General features: G+C 48.6%; 1 protein-coding gene across 1 annotated transcript in view; it reads left to right on the forward strand.

Annotated features, from left to right (window-relative positions):
- LOC310904044 (uncharacterized protein) overlaps positions 1-19,321 on the forward strand; it is a 131,022-nt gene that overhangs the window by 96,135 nt on the left and 15,566 nt on the right. The window contains exons 25-32 of the mRNA XM_083848202.1: positions 3,832-3,945; positions 9,607-9,724; positions 11,094-11,656; positions 13,840-13,990; positions 14,535-14,952; positions 15,760-15,932; positions 16,801-16,985; positions 18,882-19,013. The gene's annotated coding sequence lies outside the window, so the exon portion shown is untranslated. The remainder of the gene's footprint in view (positions 1-3,831; positions 3,946-9,606; positions 9,725-11,093; positions 11,657-13,839; positions 13,991-14,534; positions 14,953-15,759; positions 15,933-16,800; positions 16,986-18,881; positions 19,014-19,321) is intronic.

The following is a 19,321-nucleotide window of genomic DNA, read 5'->3' on the forward strand; positions in this document are numbered from 1 at the left end:
AAGCTACCGCTCCTATGGCTCTACATGGCTTTGCAGAAATGCACACTAGTCATGTCCGGCTCTGAAATGACCTTCATCATCCTAATTAGGATTAAAAACAACTTCTTCTTGATTCTGTTCTGAACCTCACTTTGGGGGAAACTCCATTACATCAGTCTGCACTGGTTAAGCAAGCAGTGGAGCGCTGCACAGCTTCCTCACTCCATTTCCTTGCTGCTGGCTGGAGCTGCACAGGTTATAGCCTGCCCCCAGGCCAGCTCAGGATTTGTCCAGAAGCACCATTCTCTTTTATCAGGAAAGAAGACAGATGCAATCCATTTGAACTAAAAAATGCAAAGCCTTTGTCTCTTTAGATGAAGCCTGCAAAAGAATTTTTCATTTTGGAAGCTTTGCACTGAAACCTGCTTTTTTCGCTGGGAGTGCTTTAAAAAATTAATATTCTCATTTGATTTAAAAGAAAAAGAAAGCAAATCTGGGATGTTTGAAATATTCTCTTTTAAATTAAAGTTCCAGTTGCTCTGTGAGACTTCCACGTGAGCTGAAGTTTGCCCTGTTTCAGACTGAGCCACCATTATCTTTGATTCTTTCCTGGAGTCTTTTTGTTTTCTTGTTTTGGCAAATTTTAGGAATTGCTGAAATTTTGTCTAACTTTGGGGAAGGAAAACTATCAAATGTCTCCCCTGCTCTTGCAGGACAGCAGCAGTATGCCCTTCCTTACCATAACCTGACATGTTTCTTTTAATGTGTATGCATAGGAAAGCTCCTGCTTTTATCCTGGCTGCAGTCAAAGAAAGATGAAATGCAAAATTCATGCCCCATGGGCTGGATTTGTTTGGACATGGGCAACACGTGGCATCGAGTCTGTTCCCTGGTGGGTTGGAGCAATTTGGAGGAGCAGATTTCGGGGCTGTGTGACCGCCCGTGTGAGTTCACCGTCACTGTGCCTCCCACAAAGGGAGGGACCAGGCTTTTGCTGAGGGCGGCGGGGAGGGAATCTCCATCCCCATTCTTCAGCAAATCTTTTCCCAAAGGGTTTTGTTCAAGCCATCCATGGAGAAAGAGAGGGGGGCTAAATGAACGCTGCTAAAGCCCATGTATTCAGGACAAAATCAGTTCTACTCTCTGATGCAGGATTTGACTTTGCCAAGAAGCTTAGTGAGTACGGGAAGGGTTGCACACACTTCGAACGTACGTGCTTTGAGTGAGCAGGAGAGCACTGCGAGGGCTGACAGCGAGGCCACCGGGCTGCTATGCATCCTCCTCGCTTGGCTCCTGTCCCTCCGGTGCCTGAGCGCATTGGGGATTTCGGGGTACATCTCGGAGCCAGTGTGCTCCACAGCCCCGTGCTTGCAAGAGGGGTTAGGAGAGGCGAGGAGATGCAGGGACGGTGCCTGGGATGAGGTGACAGAGCGGGCTGTCACTAATCCATGCTGTCACCCTAAAGCTGTCAGTGCTGCTGGGCCATGTCGTGATCTGCAGCAGTCACACCTCTCTTTTGCACTTATTGAGAGATAATAATAAATTAATTGAGGCTTATTAGATAGATTAATTGTAAAACTGAGGTGAATTGCCCCCTTCTTTCTCCGTCTGTATTCACTAGCCTTCCACAATCAATTAGATGCTGCCCATTGATATTTCAGCCTTTTTCAATACCAAGGCGGCAGTACTACGGTTTGTGCATTGAGCTGGAATGGTGTAGACCAAAAAATCATTATTGTCATTGCTTTAACATAGATTGGGAAGAGTGGGGTTCACCTGCTACAGCTTGAACCTCTGAAAAATGCAAGAAAAAAATCATAAATTGAGTTAATGCTTTTTGTGGTGGTTTGTTACCTGCTGAGCAGCGAGGGCTGAAGGGATGTGTCTGTTTGCTCACTGGTCAGAGCCTCCAAAAAGGCTGTCAGGGCCTGCTGGGGAGGTGCTGGCCCCGTTTCCACCTCTGCAGCCTCAGTTCTGCCCCAGCTTTGGATGTAGTGTTCTAGTTACAGCCAAGTTTCCTCTCGGTGGAGCTGCACAGAAGAGAGGGAGATTTACACCTGTTCTCCCAACTGGAAAAAGATCTGCTATTACAGATTAAATGTTGAAACTTTAAAAATGCAGGTTACTTCTTCATTTTGATACTGCATAGCATACTGTACAAATGGGAGAAGCAATATAGCTAGTAATTGCAGACAAATTCTCTATTTCCTTTAATTGTTTCCGTAACTTGATTTACTTTTGAAATACTCTGTGGATGCCTTGCTTGTTTACCACCTCTTTGTGTTGCTATCACTTCTTCTGCCTTGACTGATGAAGTGCATTCATCATTTCTTTTCATTTGCTGTAGACAGACACAGTTGCTGTTAACAGCAGCTTGCTCAGAAAAGGAGCTTCTGGTAAAAACGGTTAATATCAGTCTGGAACAGAACAAGGGATTTGTAGGGAAAAGGCAGAAATAGCGTGCATATGAAGAAAGCATTGTCTGAGCATCATTTCAAGAGCACTGAGGAAAATGTAAGGAGGATGCAGCAAGTCTGTGGGTAGGGGAATGGAAGGTTGGGCAGTAGGTGTAGCTGGGGAAACTCGAAGAGTTGTTGCTGAGAGCACATCTCGCCTAGGTCCTTGACCATCAGGGCTCCATGTCCACGGCATCCATGAGAGGTCGATGCCCCCTTGGGTATCCCGCTGCTTCCCCTCCCCATTGCTGCCTTTCCCCTCCCGTCTCTCAGCTCCAAGGATGTGACTCTTACCTAAACTGACCTGGCTTGGGCCAAGTTCTGTGTCCTGCGTACCACTGGTTGTAATGGTTTGTCTCCGGACAGTTTTTCTCCCTTGTGTGGGGTTATTCTCCTGATGAAACTCACGGATATTTGTTAGTTTCCCTGGGAATGCGTCTTGAGACACTGAGCCTACTGGACAGGCTCCTCACTTCTCCTTTACTGTGCTTTTTGTGCCTCCCGTGCAGGCCACCTCTGCTGCAGTGCTGCTGGGTTCCCATCTCCTTCCCCTCCTCTTCCCCTTCCCCTGAAAATGTTAAAACGATCAGGGCAGGGAGCTGCCTTGTCCCTGCTGCCTGCACTGCCACACATGCTTGCTTATGGTGCTCTCTGCAATAAGCACCACAAATAACCCAGAGACCCACCTCGGTCTTTTCCAGCTTCAAGCACCAGCCTCTCTTGCAGAACCGTGCCTCCTCTCACCTACATTTCTTCTGCCCTGGGAATCTTGAATTTGCTTCTGTGCAGCAGTCTGGCTTCGAGTGAAAGTGCAGACAGCTATTGGCCTGCTGAGACTGGTTGGTAGCTGCGAATCAGGGTGTTTTCCTGGGAGCTTTGCAGGGGGAGAGCAGGGGAGATATGAATTACATCCCTGCAGGCTGTGGAGGTATCCGATGCAGGATTCCCACACCTCCAGGGGTTTTGTGTGAAGTTGTTCCTGTTTCAATCAGTGCAACCCTTTGTGTGTGATGCCAGGCTCGGGAAGCCCGATCAGCTATAACTGGCACGTAGGTAAAGGAATGACTGCGTAATTTTGCCTCTACAGAATTTTAGAGTATGTTTCTTGGTGTGATAACTTGATTGTCTGCAAGCTGCTGCCCATCTCGTGGGCTAGTGTGCCTCATGTCCATCAAAGCTGTATTTTTTCTTTAAGATCTTTGCTTGGATTCTGCCCTGTATGCTAGCCTTCATTTCTCTCTCTTGTTGGTGTTTGGAGACTTCCTGAGATTTGGGATGGCTCAACCTTTCCAGGATGGAAGTGTGAGCAGCTGGCTAGAGCACAGCTGAGCTTCTACATGTGCTGGTAAATCCCCTAAACTTCTTCTAAGTGTGTTTTTGGTGCCTGTGTGTTCAGTGACTCTGCCAGAAATGAAGAAGAGGAAGGATGCGACCTGGAAGATATGTCCATAATGTGGTTCTTCAAAGAGTTCACGACTACCCTGGTGCCGTGTGCGGTTTAAAGAGGGAGGTAAGATTTCTGAAGGTGGTTATTTCCATGGAGCGGTGTTTGCACAACACGTGCCAGAAGTTGCTGCTGTTTTCTGGGGACAGCTGAGTGCCTATCTCCACAAAGCTGCCTGCATGCAACAAAGGCTGTCTGGGGATGCTGGCTGATTGCTTTTAATTTTGCTGTGAAAATAACCTAAACTGACTGAAAAAAGCATTTCTAAGATGACTTCCTGATTGTAAGCCAAAGCTGGGGGCTGCCTTATATAGATGTTTCCTAAGCATTTTCTTTGGGCTGCCCAAAAGCTGGTCTCAGAGGAGGGTCACACATGAGAGTTATTAACAGAGGTTTTTACGAACATGAGACTCGCACTCAAATTTCAATTCAGATAAAATATGCCAATTGAAGTGTATCTTCCCCTGTCGCTTTTGCAGAGGGAGATTTTATTAACACCGATTGCATGGAAACGGAGGTCGGCCGTTCTGCCACCACGTAGATAAAAAGACATTAATGCACTTAGGCTGTGACAGCGAAGAGCAGCTGGTTTTATTTTATGTTCCTTTTGACTTCAGTGGGAGTTTCGCATGAGTAGTGCAGGACTTTTGGGACTGGGTTCAATGACAGATCCTGCTGGTGAGAATATCTGGAGGAAGGGCTGCGAAGGAGCAGCCTGCTGTCAGCCCGCAGTGCGGAGCAATGATGGCAAGATATAGGGTGACCCCCAGCACTGCGATGGCACGGATAGATGGTGAGGACCTCAGGAATGCTGGAAATGGAGGAGTTCTGGGATGTGCAGGTGCTCCCAGGTGGATGAGGTGTGGACGCTCAGCCCAGGCGTGCTGAGTGCTGGTGCACTTTGCTTCAAAGGGCTGGGGACGTGCATGGGGTCATTCCTGCTGCTCACCCCGCAGGGCTCGAGCCGCGGCCGCTTGCTTGCCGTAGCTTGTGCATCCTGGACTTCTCTGTGCAACAAATTCATTTCTCAATGCCTCACAATAGAAATGGAGAGATGAGCTTTCATGTGGCCCAGGCAGCAGACATGGAAAACTGTGGGAAAGGACTGTGCCTGATGTGGGGACGCCTGTCCGAATCCAGCCGTGAGCCTGGTCCCGTGCCATGGGCTGGTGCTGTTCAAAAGGGCGAGGAATTAAAGCCCCGCACGCTCCGCTCCCGCCTGGCGCAGCCAGCTGTGATGATGGATGTATCTCTCAGTCCTCGGCAGGAATTGTACAACACCTCATGACTGCGCTGCCCGATCGATTAGTACATCTCCTTCAATCAAGCAGACTATTTTGTGCGAGCCTGAAGCTGGCTTTCCGAAACGCGGGCTCCAACCTGTCTGCGCATTTTGCAGCTCATAGACCACCTCCCTGCTCGAGGGGTGGGATTTGCTTCGGCAAAAGCTTTCTTCTTCTAGGTCATCTAATTCGAAGCTTTCTGATAAATAGGCTGCTCGACATTTTTTGATATAAAGGTCAACATCCTCTGATAGACTCGAGGATTTTAAGATAAGTGGAGGAAATGGCATTGGTAGGCTGATTTTGATAATGATACTAATCTTGTGTCTGATCTTCGATAATGATACTAACCCTATCGGTGTGCCGCTCATATCTCTGAAAATGCGACTGTATTTTTTTTGGCAGAACCAATGCCGATTAGAACAGAGTAGCTTTACTGGAGACTCTAACTTGTGCATGGGCTGCTGTATAAAATGCAGAAAAGGAAGCTTGAATCGTTTTTAGGGCAGATTCAGTCAGAGTTATTGTTTTTGGCTGCATATGGTCACAATCTCCTGAATCAGCTTTCCCAAAACCATTAAGTATTTGCTAATTAATTATTGCAGTGATGACTACACATTTGATATACCAATTGAAATGCATTTCTGGGGGCAGACTCTCTTTTTTTGGAGAACAGTTCCAAGTGCTAGAAATCCTTTTATTTGGGCAGAGGACAGGGACTGCCCTATATCAGTAGTACTGAGGAAGGCAAGGGGGCCGAGAGTCTGGGTGAGCTCTGTGCTTTGGGAAGCCTGAGAAGTGCCTGGGATGTGGAGATGTGGGTTTAGACCTTCTCGGGCTCAACAGCACTAGGACCTCGGTCTCTGTGGCTGGATGCTTGCTGTTAAAACAAGGTTTTGCAGTGAACGGAAGTGGCAAGCTTTCCTCCCAGAGCTGCTTGGCCAGTCTGGTTGTGCTTCTGTGGGGCTGAGCATCGTCCCCTCTCATGGGAGCTTTCTCCTGGTGTAAGAAGCAGAGAAGGTGGGTTATGGAGGAAGCTCCTGTCACCTTTGGAGACCATGGCAGAGGCTGTGTGAGCACCAGACTGCACAGCACACAGACTGACGTGTTTCTAATTCCTTAGAAGACTCGCCCAGCAGAGCTCTGAGCGTTCCTGGGGACATCAGGGCTGGCGAGGTCTGGTTTCCAGTGTATCTGTGCACCTGGGGGCTTTGGTGCCTCTTGTGAACGCTAATTAAAATTTTCTCAAGGTAGGGTGATATGTAAATGGCCCTCTGGTTTCTAACATGATTTATAGCATCAGTTTTGAGGTATTCTTAGAGCCAGGTAACTTGCAGTTTATTTATCTTCCCTGTAAACTCCTGTTTTTCCGAAATCTGTAAGGACATAATTATCCCTGATGCTGTCACCTCTCTGTTGAAGCTTGGTTGAAATAAGTCAATAGCTTCAAAAGTTACCAGGGATGCACACAACCACACTCCTATGCAGCGTGAGTGATTCCCTTGGAAATTAGGCTGAAAAGGTAAGATGGGCTCACAGTAATGCACAGTCTCTTTTTTTTATTATTTATTTTTGTGTTGTCCTCCGAACAGCATCCGAGTAGCATGCTGCCGTACTTGCCTCTTTGCAGAAGTGCTGGATCAGCAGAAACGTAATGGATCTTTCTCCTTTAGTAATGTTTAGTGCAGAGAAAATGCTTCTCCCAAGGGGAACAGCTTGTGCAAACCCTACCATGGCATACCCTGGCCTGGCAGGGGAGCCAAGCACGAGCGGTACCCTCGGGGTCTGTGCAGTGCATGTGGCCAGAGCCTGCGCTGTGAGGGCACCCACCTCTGCCCGGGCTCGTAAGCTGCCTCCAGAGCTGCAAAATGCAAGCAAACCTTTCCCTCTTCCCAGCTGTCTCATGAGAATGCTGATGCTTACGTTACCCTTGTCGGCATCCTTGGGATTGTCTCCTCGGTTAATTGCCTAATTGGTTTGAGTCGTTCATTTGTAATTGTGCTGCCTTGGCCACTAATGCATGGAGAAACATCCCGCCTGCATTGTCCTCTCTTCATTTTGACATTGGTGTTTTTTTCTTCTCAACAGCTTCGTGTCCAGCATTAGAGCATGGCTCATGAGGGGCTGCTCTCTGCCTTGCACCATTTGTCTCTGTGCATTGCCACCTGCCTCCCACAGCCCCCGCAGCATTCATCCCTGCAGCCTGTGGTCTACCACAGGCATGCATCAAAATCCGACGAGTGTCCCCCATCAGGTGGGGCAGTGCTGCTCTGAGCCTGGCTCACGCCAAGGGCCTGTAGGTGTTCGATTCCTTTTACAAGGTGCCCAAGTGACTTTCTGGTGTCTGAGCCAGAACACTGGAGTAAATGCTTTTCCCATCTCCCACCACAGTAGACTCTGAAATCCCAGTAGAAGCAACTTATTCATGTTACTCGGCTATTGCTGCCAGGAGTTATCTGCCCTAGCGGAAGGGAGTTCGTTTTCTGTGTGTTTGTTAGGCTCTTGCAATTGCTTGCTCCCTGTAGAGAAAAGTATAAAACTCCTTCCAGGTGACATTTGCAGAAAAAAATCAATTGTTTATCAACATCCTGGCAATCAATAAATGCAGTGATAGGTGCAACTGTCTCTATTGGAGCTCGGCCTTGATTGCTAAGTAGCCAGCTTTCTGCTAAAGCCACTTGTGGCTGGAGCGTGGCCATTTCTGTGGGACCGAAGGATGGATCTTGGAGCAGAGATCCTGGGAGGAGCAGAGACCTGAGGGGTGCCTTGTGCTGCCCGAGCCCATCCCTTCCACGAGGCGGTGCTGCTTATTGCTTGGGGCTCATTCTCTTTGGCCTGCTGGTCTCTGCTCTCTGGCAGACCTCGGGAGATGCTTGGGTACGTGTGGACAGGTAGCCAGCGTGTCTGGTCTCTGGGAATTTCCACGCCAAGCTGCAGTTTCACAGTGAAGAAGGGAAACACAGGACCAGAGACAAACCCCAGTTCCTCAGTCCCAGAGGAATTCACCATCCATTTCTGAAGTCTAAAGTGAAGCTGTGCCCACTCGTCCATTTTTACTTGAAGTCCCCAGGGTCTCCTTGCTGCATCCGAAGTGTCCCTATGCCTGTATTGTTTTTCTCTCCCTGATTTCCTCGGCAGCCTTGGCTTAGCACTGGAGCAGATTGCATGGACGAGGACCTGATACGAGGCTTGGGTTCCTGCTGGCGGGGCAGATGATGGTGCTCGCTTTCAGCACCCTGTGCCAGCATCTCCAGGCATCCTTCTTCCTTCAGTGCTGCCGGTGCCCAGCGGGAGCTGGCTGTGCCCAGAGCTGCTCCCTCTGCTCAGGACACCTGCAGGCATTCACACTTGCTTGCAGCTGACTTGGTATCTCACCAAACAAGGGAATTCAGGTGGCTCTATCTGCACAGGGTTCCTGCACCTGAGCTTTCCCTTCTAACCAACTCTGAGGTCTTCCAGTAACAGCCGACGTGGCCAAGATACTCTCTTACAAAAGATACAGCACAGGAGTAGGGCTGGAAGAGTTAACACTGGCAGCTCGCAGACACGCTGGAGAGTTACATCATGTTGCTGTGGAAACTAACTTTCTGAAACCACAGTGATGTATGGTAAAGCTTTGGGTCAGTAGGTAATAAATTCTGTTTAAAAAGTGATTTTTTCCCCATCTGCTGATGTAAACATCATTAAGAGAAATGACGGCTGAGAGATGGATTTCTTTTTATATCAATTTTCAGACAAAGAAAATAATTTTTTTTATAATAAAAAAAGTTGCTGGAAATCAGAGTGTGCTATAAATAATAAAATAAAGAAAAAGCACCGGTGATGGAACAGAAATTTTCCCTGGTGATTGGTTTACAGCTTTCTGTGATTTAATGGTAACTTGCAGTTGCCTGTGGGAAGAAGCTGCAGCAAAGCCCTGGATGTGCTCCGTGAGCTGGCAGCCCGGCTGGCCTTAGGAGGAGGCTTTTCCACTGCTGTCAGCCCAGGGTGAGCGGTGTTTGCAGCGATGCCTGAGCCCTGTCTTTCTCCTTGGGCTGCTCTGCTTGGCTCTGGCTGTGCAGGGCCTCTCCTGCCAGACCCGCTCGTGTCTTGGTAGGACGCCGCGAGCTGCCCTTGCTGAGGATGTAGCCTGGGTGAGTCTCCTCAGCATCCCGCTTTCTCTGTTCGGTGCTGGTCAGCCTGGTCTGATGCTGGCTTTACAAATCGCCGCCTAAATTCCAAGCTCTGAGGACTTCAGAACATCGCTGCAATACAGTTCCTCCGTGCTGTGTGTTTCCTTGCCCTGCCCATTGCCACTGAAGGGTATGTTTCCTACTGCCTGCACTGTACCAGGGCCTGCCCTGCTGCTCTTGGGATGCTCTGTAACACATGGGTTGATTTCTATTTGTTGTTGTTACTATTAATTATTTTGTTCTGTTTTGTTTTCTTTTTACCCTTTACCCAGGAGGGTCTGGAGCAAGGGAGCAAAGCTCACTCCGTTTACACAAAGCAGTGTGACAGTCCCAGCTAACTGCAAGTGTGCCTCTGGGAATGCAGACAAAGGTGTCACCGTGATTAATGGGGTAATTAATAAGCAATTAATGTGCTTTAGAGCATGGCTATGCCTCTTATCCCAGACATCCACTAAGCACTGATGCACTTTCTCTGGTGACAATCAGAGTTCAGAGCAGCTTGGGCTGATGAAGATGATGCTTGCAGATTGTGATGCCACCAAGAGCTCCTCAGTGCCACTCTGCACTGACACAACGGGAAGTCCGCTTTGGAGGGAGGGAAAGGAAAATTGTGTTCTTTCTTTCTTTCTTTCTTTTTTTTTTTTCTTCTTCATTTTTTAGCTAATTGATGGGATTAAAAATAGTTCAGTGGAATGCCCTTGAAATGAGTGCTCTGAAATTTCCTTCTCTGGTGGTTCCTCCGTTCACATCCCTGAACTCTGAAAGCTGGCCCACGTGCAGACACCCCACCTGGCGTCACAAATTCACATTCCCCTGTCTGACAGCGCTGCTCTCGGCTGGTCCTTCTGCCTCTTTGCTCTCCCAGCTCAGCCTGCATTTTCACGTCCCCTCTCACAGCCCACACAAGCCCAGGGCTCTGTCGTGCCTGGGTGGGTTCCCTCAATCATATTAAATCCCATTGAGGTGCTATGTTAATGTCTGGAGCTGAGCAAGAAGCGTATTTTCCATTTCATGGCAAAGTTGCAGAGTTTAATTTAAATGTATTTTTTGTTCTGAAATGTCCCTGTGAAACCATTTAAAAATTGTTTACATATTTTGACTTGATTTTTTGGCATTTAAAAGCAATTGGAATGTAAAAAAAGCTTCTAAGTGCAAACTTATTTTAAAATGAAAATCAAACTATTCCATGCCCTCAAAATAATGAAACATAATGTTTTGATGTTATCAAAACACCTGGGTCATATTTTTGTCTGGAATCAGGAACGTGTTGACACCGACGTGTCCAGGTGAACCATTTCCTTTGCCAGAACTCAGTGCGCTCTGGATGGGAAATCCCCAGGCAGCTCTGGCAGTAGCAGCCAAACCTGGCCTGCTTGTGTGATGCCATCCTTTCAACTCCTCAGCCTCAAAGCTTGTGCTCTACGAGCCATCCCAAAGGTGATAATTAATCAGCAAAGCTACTTCGTAGAGAAAGAGGAAAGATGATAGCAAAAAAAAAAAAAAAAATAACATTCATGAGCAATGGTGTAGCCGAGGAGGGGAACGAGGGCTTGCTGAGGCACCCAAGTATCTTAGAGAATGTGAATGTTATAATGCAGTGTGATAAAAAAGAAATGAATGTGATAAAAAATGTTGCCCAGGCCCAATCACGTATGTGGCTTTGAGCTGTCTGGTGTGCTCTCCTGGCTCGCAGGCACTCAGCTGAGGAGTGCCTCCAGGAATGCAGGTCGTGTCTCTTCCCTGTGCTTGGATTTTGCAGGCTTTCTTCCCCTGGCTCAGTGTGAACCCATCTCTCAGTAACGGATGGAAGGAATTCAGGGGAAGGAGGTGAAAGATAACACAGCTTTGACGTGACAGAGATGAGAAATTTTGCACTTTGTCATCGACTAATGGGAACAATAGCAGGAATGAAAGCTGACTGGTTGCTTTTGAAAAGCAGAGGAGAGAAACAACCGACGTGCGAGATGACAAGAAACATCTTCCCCTGAAGGCCAACATGTGTGTCATTTGAGCTCGATGTTCTGGTCATCCCAGTTATTTAGGTGGCCTCCAGTCACGAAGAGCTGGAGCATTGCTGGGGAGCTGCCCGCGTGCTGCGTGAGGACAAAGATGCTCGGCTGGGAAGACCCTTTTCTTAAGCACGTGCCTGAATTCGCTGTGGCTCAGACGTGTGCAGCAGCACGGAGACCAGGTGGCCCGGGCCTGGGGCATCGGAGGGGGCTCCATGCCCACCATGTCCTTGTACACTGGCCTTCAGGAGCTGGGTCATCCCTTTACACCCAGCAGCTCTCCCTGACCTGCCTGTTGCCTGTGGCATGCCTCGTAAGTGCGCCCCTTTGTGTTTTTATTTCTCAGGTCCAGCCTGGCATGTGGATATTTGAAAGGCCATTTGTAGTCAGCCCGTGTATCTGCAAACACAGCCTGCCTACTGTAACCAGCTCGCTCGTGTCATCATTTACTGCTCCTCCAATATTTGTGTCAACTGTGATCTTTGCTGGCAGCAAGCTCATGTTTTGCCTTCCAGATCGTGGAGAAAAATCTCCCAACAGCCTTGGGCTGAGAACAGAGCTTTGTCTGAACCTCACCATGCTCGCCTGAGCTCCTGAGGCACCGGTGGCTTCCCCCACTTCGGAGGAGTCAGGATTTCTAGTCGAGATCCCCAGTTCTTCCGCCTCCATTTTGCCTGCCGAGCAGAACGATAGGCCATGAACTGGGGAAGTTGTTTTAGCCGCGGTCTTAGCTTGACAGCAGTGACGAGAGGGCAAATGATCTTTCTGTCAGTGTAGTGAAAGCCATTGCACGCTATTGATTTTTTTAATCACAACACCCCATTCAGAGCAGTGCAAAATGCTGCTTTAAATATTAATGCTTTTCCCACTGCTTTCTCCCTTTGCCCCCATGCCCTCCCATTCCAGCATGGGTCCCAGGCAGTGGGGCAGCTGAGGGATGCCCACCTAATGAAGGAGGGCTGTAGGTAAAGCACTTGGCAGTGCCCCTTTAACGTAGGAGCAAGTTGACTTTTATTGCCAGTGCTGAGAGCATCTACAAACGTAGATTTAGCATCAGCCTCCAGGCTTAAGATACAGCTGTTATATTTTTTCTTTCTCCCTTTAATTTTTTTCTTTCTCCTTTGTACTAATGTAATGCTTATTTAGGAACTGCAGCCATCTGTGTCTGCTATGGATGGCACTGTTAAATTTGCTGTTGCTTTCTTTCCCCTGGTTTGATGAGACTCCCAGTGCACAGAAAATTTCCCAGGACAGCAGAGACTTTCTTTGATTGCTTTTTTGATTCCCTCCAAAAGAGAATGTTCACAGTGCTCTTTCTGTCCCGGAAAAAGGTCAGCAGCCAGAGAGCTGAGGATCCTGCCTTACGTCGGGTTAATGAGGTGAATTTATGAAGGTCTGGCCAGACAGGAATGTTGTTGAAAGTAGAGGTGCTGGTTTTATCTGCAAATAAAAAGGGAGGGAAGGAGGAAGGGCTGGGACCAGAACCCTTCCCGTTCCTCTGAGCAGCTTGTGGCTGATGGTGAGACAGCTCACGTGGGAATTGGGACAGTTGCTGTACTCCAGGGAATTTTCAGTGTTTTTCAAGTGGAATAATTCTGACTCGACAGATGGACAGGGACCTATCCCAAGTTAACAATCTGGCGATCAGCGCGCGCAGCGGGAGGCTCAGGCACAGCTCCGTTCCAGCCAGGCAGAGCAATGATGGGTGTGTGGTTTTGCCATCAGGCACTTGGCTATTTTTGTCAGGCGAGGCAGAAGTTGATTTCTTCCTGTTTTGTCGCTGAGTTGCTTGCAAATGGCTCATGTTCACCCTTGTGAGGGAAGGTAAATCTTAAAAATATCTATGAAGAGAAGAAAAAATATCTTTTTCTTTTGGGCAAAGCCCTTGTAGAGTGAATTGCTCCAGAGAAAGTCACAAGTCCTAGAAGTTATTTACATTTTAATCCCCTTCTCTTTGTTTTCATTTAGTGTTTTCTCTGTCATCTGCTCCTTTCTACTCTTCCCCATGGAACCATAGCTTCTTTTTGCACCCCAGGCCCTCTGCCTTGCTAATAGCCCTCTTTGCAGAAAGGTTAACAGCAAGTTTCTCTGAAAATACTTTACCATCTGATGGTGACCAGGCATCGGGTGGTGGAGGTGCTGCTTTATGGTTTGTAGGAGCTGAGGAGTTGTCACTTTTCTTACCACAAACCCTTTGGCTGCATGGGTTTGGACACCCAGGGCTGTTCCTTGTCCCCTGCTCATACTCCTCCTCCAAAGCAGTTTTTAAATTGCCTTGCCATCTCCCAGGATGGGACAAGGTGTTGTTTGAAATGGTCATAAATGGCCTGGGGTTCAAAACCACAGTAGAGACTGTAGCAGTAATGTGATGGTGTAGGTGGTTAAGTTCCAAATATCAGGAATATTCGTTTGATTTTCTAGGGTTCCTGAAGTCACAGGCTCATTGGAAGCTGTCAGCTGTCCCTGGACTTTTATTGATGCCTCTCCATCTTTCAGATCCAGGTAGTCAAGAGCACACGGTCATCTCCTTACGCTACTGCCATGCATCGCAGAACTGTTCCCTGGGATTTGCTGCTAGGATCCCATGGAGCCTGTGGCACATCAGCTCCTGAGCTGGCAATTTGGACTCGTACCTGCAGTGCTGAAGGTGCATACACACACAACTAATACTTAAGAGCTTTGCAATATGGTTTTGCAGCTGTCAGCATGATGAATGGATGTTATGTTGTATTTCCTGCTTTATCAAATACTAATTATGTATATGATAATTCTGAGCATGGTGGTTACTTTTGGCTCATTTGTTTTTCAGTTTCCAGAGACATAATGGGATATTTCGACACCCCCACTCCCATTCTTGAAATTCTGCTTTAATTGCTTCTCTTTGGCTTTTGCTTAAGGTTTCCAACTCTGATGGGTCAGTGTATTGATCCTGCACTTTGATAAGGTCAGCAGAGATCAGCTGTGACATTTCGAGGAGATTTGCTCCTCCCCTAATGGGCTTAGTCATCAAAGAGTTTTTCAGGGGACAGGGCAGGGGGGAGATTGAATTTAAACTCTTACATATGTTTATTTAGGCAGTCTTGTAAGGCTCTGAATGGCGATATCAGTTGAGAGCCTAGAGTGTCTGCTGTGCAGGTTGAGAACTCTGCACAGCAGAGTTATTGAAGCTCTGTGTTTATGACCCTCATTAGAGCAGGTGCTGTCCGGGTAACTGACCAGGTGAGATGGCACCAACTGAACCCAAAAGGATTCATGATAGAGCAGAACCAGTGGCCCCGCTCCCCAGTTCTGCAGAGGCTGGGCTGCGCCTCCAGCGTGGTGCCTCCAGCCACAGCTAAGCTTGGATGATTCAGAGGAAGGTGAGAAAAAGAAATAGCAAGCAACATCTGTCTGGCCAAATGAGCCTGGAGGAGGAAAATAAATAAATGAATTCCTTCCTTATGTCTGCAGGCGACCAGCTGAGGTCTTGGAGAATGAGATTTGACTACAGCTATCGGCTCAGTGAGGAGCTTCGAGGCTTAGCAGCAGATAATGCAGAATTTCCTGTTCTTGTCATGGCTCGAGGAAGGAGGAAGCGAGCAGGGGCACGCATGGGTTCCCGGGCCAGAGGTGTGCCCTGCGCCATCCAGTCCCACTCCCTCCAACCCTGGGGCTTGGGCTTTCTCCCAGGAGCTGGAATAAAGCCTAGCTGCTCAAACGTTATCTCCTGCTATGCTAAAGTTGTCAAACGATGAGGGCCCACACCCTTGCAAGGTCCTCCAGTGTTCGGGTTCCCTCCCTGCTGGGAAATTGCACTGTATTTTGGGATTTATCTGACCTGAACTTCCAGGCATTGAATCTCACCACGTCTTTGTCGAAGGCCTGGGAAGTCCCCTGCAACCTAGGATATTTCCACGTTTAAGATGTCTAGACATCTTGTGATCTCCTAAGCATCTCTCTGACAAACCGAGCTCAGCTGTTAGTTTTCCCAGCACTCAGATATTTGGGTGGCCTCCAGTTGAAAGCCCCTGGTGTTTCCCCCGGCTGGACACCGAGGGCTGGGGCACAGGCTGGGAGGGAGCAGGCGGTGGGAGAAGGCTAGCTGCTTGCATGTGGTGGCTCTGCAGCAGCCCCACGGGGCATTGCTGTCACCCATGCATCCTGCTCGGCCAACCCCAAGTTATTTCATGCATTTGTAGGATCGAGCAACTGGTATTGAGCCCAAACCTACAGTTAACCTGCCCCAGCAGGCATACCTGCCCACAGCCCCACAGCTCTCCTGGGAGGGGACATGTTGATCTGCCCTGTCTCCAAGTGGTTCATGAGGTTGCTGAAGTAGACACAGTTGTTTTTCCTGCCTAAGACCTTCACATATCCCCTGGAAAAGCTCTGCAAATGCACTCTTGTTAAAGTCAGGCGTGTTGTTTTTTTCATAAGGAATCACGTAAATGGGGGTAAAAGAGGGAGTTAACGAGGGACAAAATGGGGAGTAAAAGAAGGAGCAGATGCAAATAGCCAGAGAAAACCTGGTTCCTGTCCCTGCTTGGATGAATATTCACTTATTCCATGGAAAGCATCTGCAGTCCTCAGTGGAGCTGGTGCTTTCTGAGGTAATCTCTCCCATTGTAAGTAGCTGTAATTTGCATGCGTTGTTCCCAGAGGCATCCTCTTGCATTTGGTTGCATCAGAACATATTTCTCCACGCGGCAGTAATGTAAGTAGGCGGTGTAGATTGGGGGTGACCAGCTTGTGGCTGAGGGACCGCACACCGCTGAACAAATCTGCTCGTGTGTCACGTCATCTGCTTCGTCCACGTAGGGAGGTTTATCCTCTTGGATCTGCTTGGTCACACAGATCAAGGGGCCGTCAGTCGGGGCAGACTGACACCTGGTAGGTCAGGGAGATGTAAATGTATTTAGTAGTTCTCTAACAGGCTATGAAGCCTGCTCCTTGTATCTGATCTCATTTACCCTCCTCTGCAACCTGTCCTGTCCTCATTATGTGACCTCGCTTTCTGCTGTCTATAAACGTTCGCAGCCAAGAGTATCACTCCAGCAAATGGTGGATAAAATGCCAAATGGTGTGGACAGGGAGCAGAGCGTTTGCATTGATCTAAACTGCCTAGAGAACCCTGCCGATCTGAGAGCAAATGCTTTTTGTTGGTGTTTTTGGACTATGAAGTGAGGCCATCAAGTTTTCAGGATATCCCTGGCAATGGCAGAGCAATTCAATCATGCTGCCTTATCAGATTCTCTTTGTCTGTCTTATCTTTCCCCTCTCTTCACCGTCAGGATAGGAACTGCTTTCTCTAAAGGGTTAGTTACGTGTTGCTATGATGGGCAGCTGCAGTCTTTAGCACGGTAAGCAGATACCAGACTATGAGGTAGCTTAAAAATTCAGCTGTGTATATGGCCAATGAAACATCTGGCCTCCAGGTCCACCCTGACTCACGTCCTGCACACCCTTGTGCCTTTTCAGCACGGGGCTTGCTGTCAGACTCCCCCAGGAAGGGGAAGACGTGTTTGCTGAGATCGTTGCTGGAGGAATGATCCTCACTGTGGAGCCTTTCCAGGGCACTGCTCTCTGGAATGCTCCTGGCCCTTGCTCTTCTTGGAAGCTCTGATGAGACATCTGTCAGCTCAAGCCCACAGAGGGAGGCCAAGGTAGGTCACTTTTTAGTCACTTCAGCTGACTTTTTCTTACGTGGATCTGAATTATCTCAAGGAACAGAACAGCTTTGGGTATTCTGGCCGTGGTCCCAGCCCTACCCCTGCAAATTCTGCACAGCTCTGTTAGGAGAGGGCAGTGTGAGGGAGCGGGGTCAGGCGGCAGGTCCCTGCCAGCTGGGATCTCACCAGATCGTGCGGATGGGTTCAGTTTCATGACGTACTTGGGTTAATGCTTTACAGACACTAATTCTGGACAAGAAGCAATAGCTCCAACAGTGTTTAAAGATGGGATGAGATCTGTAGGCCTTGTTTTATGGAACAGGACAGTGGAGTGCTCAGAAGTGGATTTAGGACATACAGCTGCCTTGTTTCTGGTTTGCTTGGACTTAGAGCAGCCACAGGGCTCCCACAGTTCAGAATTTGTCCAAGGTGCCGCCGTATCTCCAAGCTGAAGGGTGCTGAGTGTGCTGTGGTGGTTGGAGCCCACTTGAGAGCCTTCCCATGTGTTCCTGGCTGCTGTGACATGGTGCGGGCTGCGCTGGCAGCGGGGCTGCAACGAGCAGTGAAAGAGGTGCAGGATGGGCCCTGAAATGCCTTGGTAAGCTGGTTTGCAAAATCTCAGTGTCAGCGGTGCAGTCAGCATCTCCCTGCCAAGAGAAGCAGGCAGGCAGCTGAGGTTTCCCATTCTTTCCTTCCTTTTCTTTCACTCTAATGCTCCTGTTAAGCTCTCTTCACTGTGCTCACCGTAATGGTCCCTCGCTTGGTTTATGTCCTTCAAACTCTTCCCTTTAAACACTTAGTCATCACTTAGCTAAACTACTATATACAAATATAGCTCTTTTGATCTTCCTACGTAAATCAATACCTCCTGCCCTTTAATCTTCTTAGTGGCTTTCTCTGAACTCCCTCCAATTTACTATCTGTCTTTGAAAGTGAGTTGTCTTTTGGGCCTGATTCTCCACAATTTCAAACTTCCCCAAGTCCCGATACCTGCCCACAGCAGGAGGACGTGGTGGCTCCCCACCACTCTGTTTATGTAGAAGGGATACAAAGACTTAGGTACCAAGCATCACTTGTCCCCTTGGACTCCTGTGGCTCCCCACAGGCAGCCTCAGCTGTGCCAGAGCCGAAGGGTGATGCAGCCCAAGGCTGTGATCCCAAGGCAGGTCTTGCAGGATGCTGAAGGCCACGGTGAAAGCCAGCCCCAGTGCTTCTGTGCCATTTGGGGTGAAGGAGAGTTGTCCCACTTGAGCTATGGAGAGGCATTTCAGTACTGACTGGTTGCTGTAGAGATGCATCCCATCTTCTCTGCAGCAGTAGAGCCCACGGGTGCAAGCAAGCCCAAGAGAAGTGCAGGTTTGTCCCCTCAGAATGGGTAATGCAGGTGTCCCTTCCTGCATGGGGCAGCTCCCCCTGCCTGCCTGCTGGTGGGACCTCTCCAGCCATGGCTGGTGGGGTGAAACCACCGGGATACTCAGCTCAGCAGGAACCCAGAGCTGGGAAACCCGTGTGGGGTGTTGGTGGGCCGAGAGGCACTTGTCATTGCTGCACAGGGAGGGATCGCCACGTCCGCTGTGTGGTAGCAGCTGGAGCACTGAGAGGTCCTGCTGGCATGTGGTAGGAGGTAACCTCGTGCCTTGCGTCACACAGGGAGCAAGAATTAAGGCCCTTTGTATCATAGAATCATAGCATGGCTCAGGTTGGAAGGGGCCTTAAAGATCATCTAGCTCCAACCCTCCTGCCATGGGCAGTGATGCCACCCACTAGATCAGGTTGGCCAAAGTCCCATCCAGCCTGGCCTTTAACAGCTCCAGGGATGGGGAATCCGCAACTTACCTTGGCAACCTATTCCAGTACCTCACCACCCTTACAGTGAAGAATTTCCTCCAGAACTGTAGGTCTTGAAGAGGCCATTGCACAATTCCTCCTACTCTCCCAGCCTTGACGGTTTCTCCAGCCATCCCCTGAGACCATTCCACTCTTGAACTGGGAATGCTGGGAAAGTCATTTAAAACCATTACAGTAAGTCCTTTCAGTAAGTCCTTTTTTTTTTTTTTTTTAATGTCTTTCAAAGGGAAGGTTTATAACAGCAATAAGCCCCTTCTTTTAGCATCTCATTATGGGTCAAATGAAAGCTGATTGGAACATGAGATGGAGGATCTCACCTCTCTGCTCATCCCCACTGGATAAACGTAGTAGTGCTGCCGTGGGCCGTATAGCTTAATTAGTCACTATTCTCTGCTGTTCCTAAAAGGGAAGAAAAAAACCTTTGCAAAGCCTAGGCAGGCTGTCTGTGTCATATTTCCTGTGTTCTTAGAGGTGTTAATGAA

Source organism: Anser anser (genome assembly GCF_964211835.1).
Source record: "Anser anser genome assembly, chromosome: 9".
In the NCBI taxonomy this organism is placed as follows: domain Eukaryota; kingdom Metazoa; phylum Chordata; class Aves; order Anseriformes; family Anatidae; genus Anser; species Anser anser.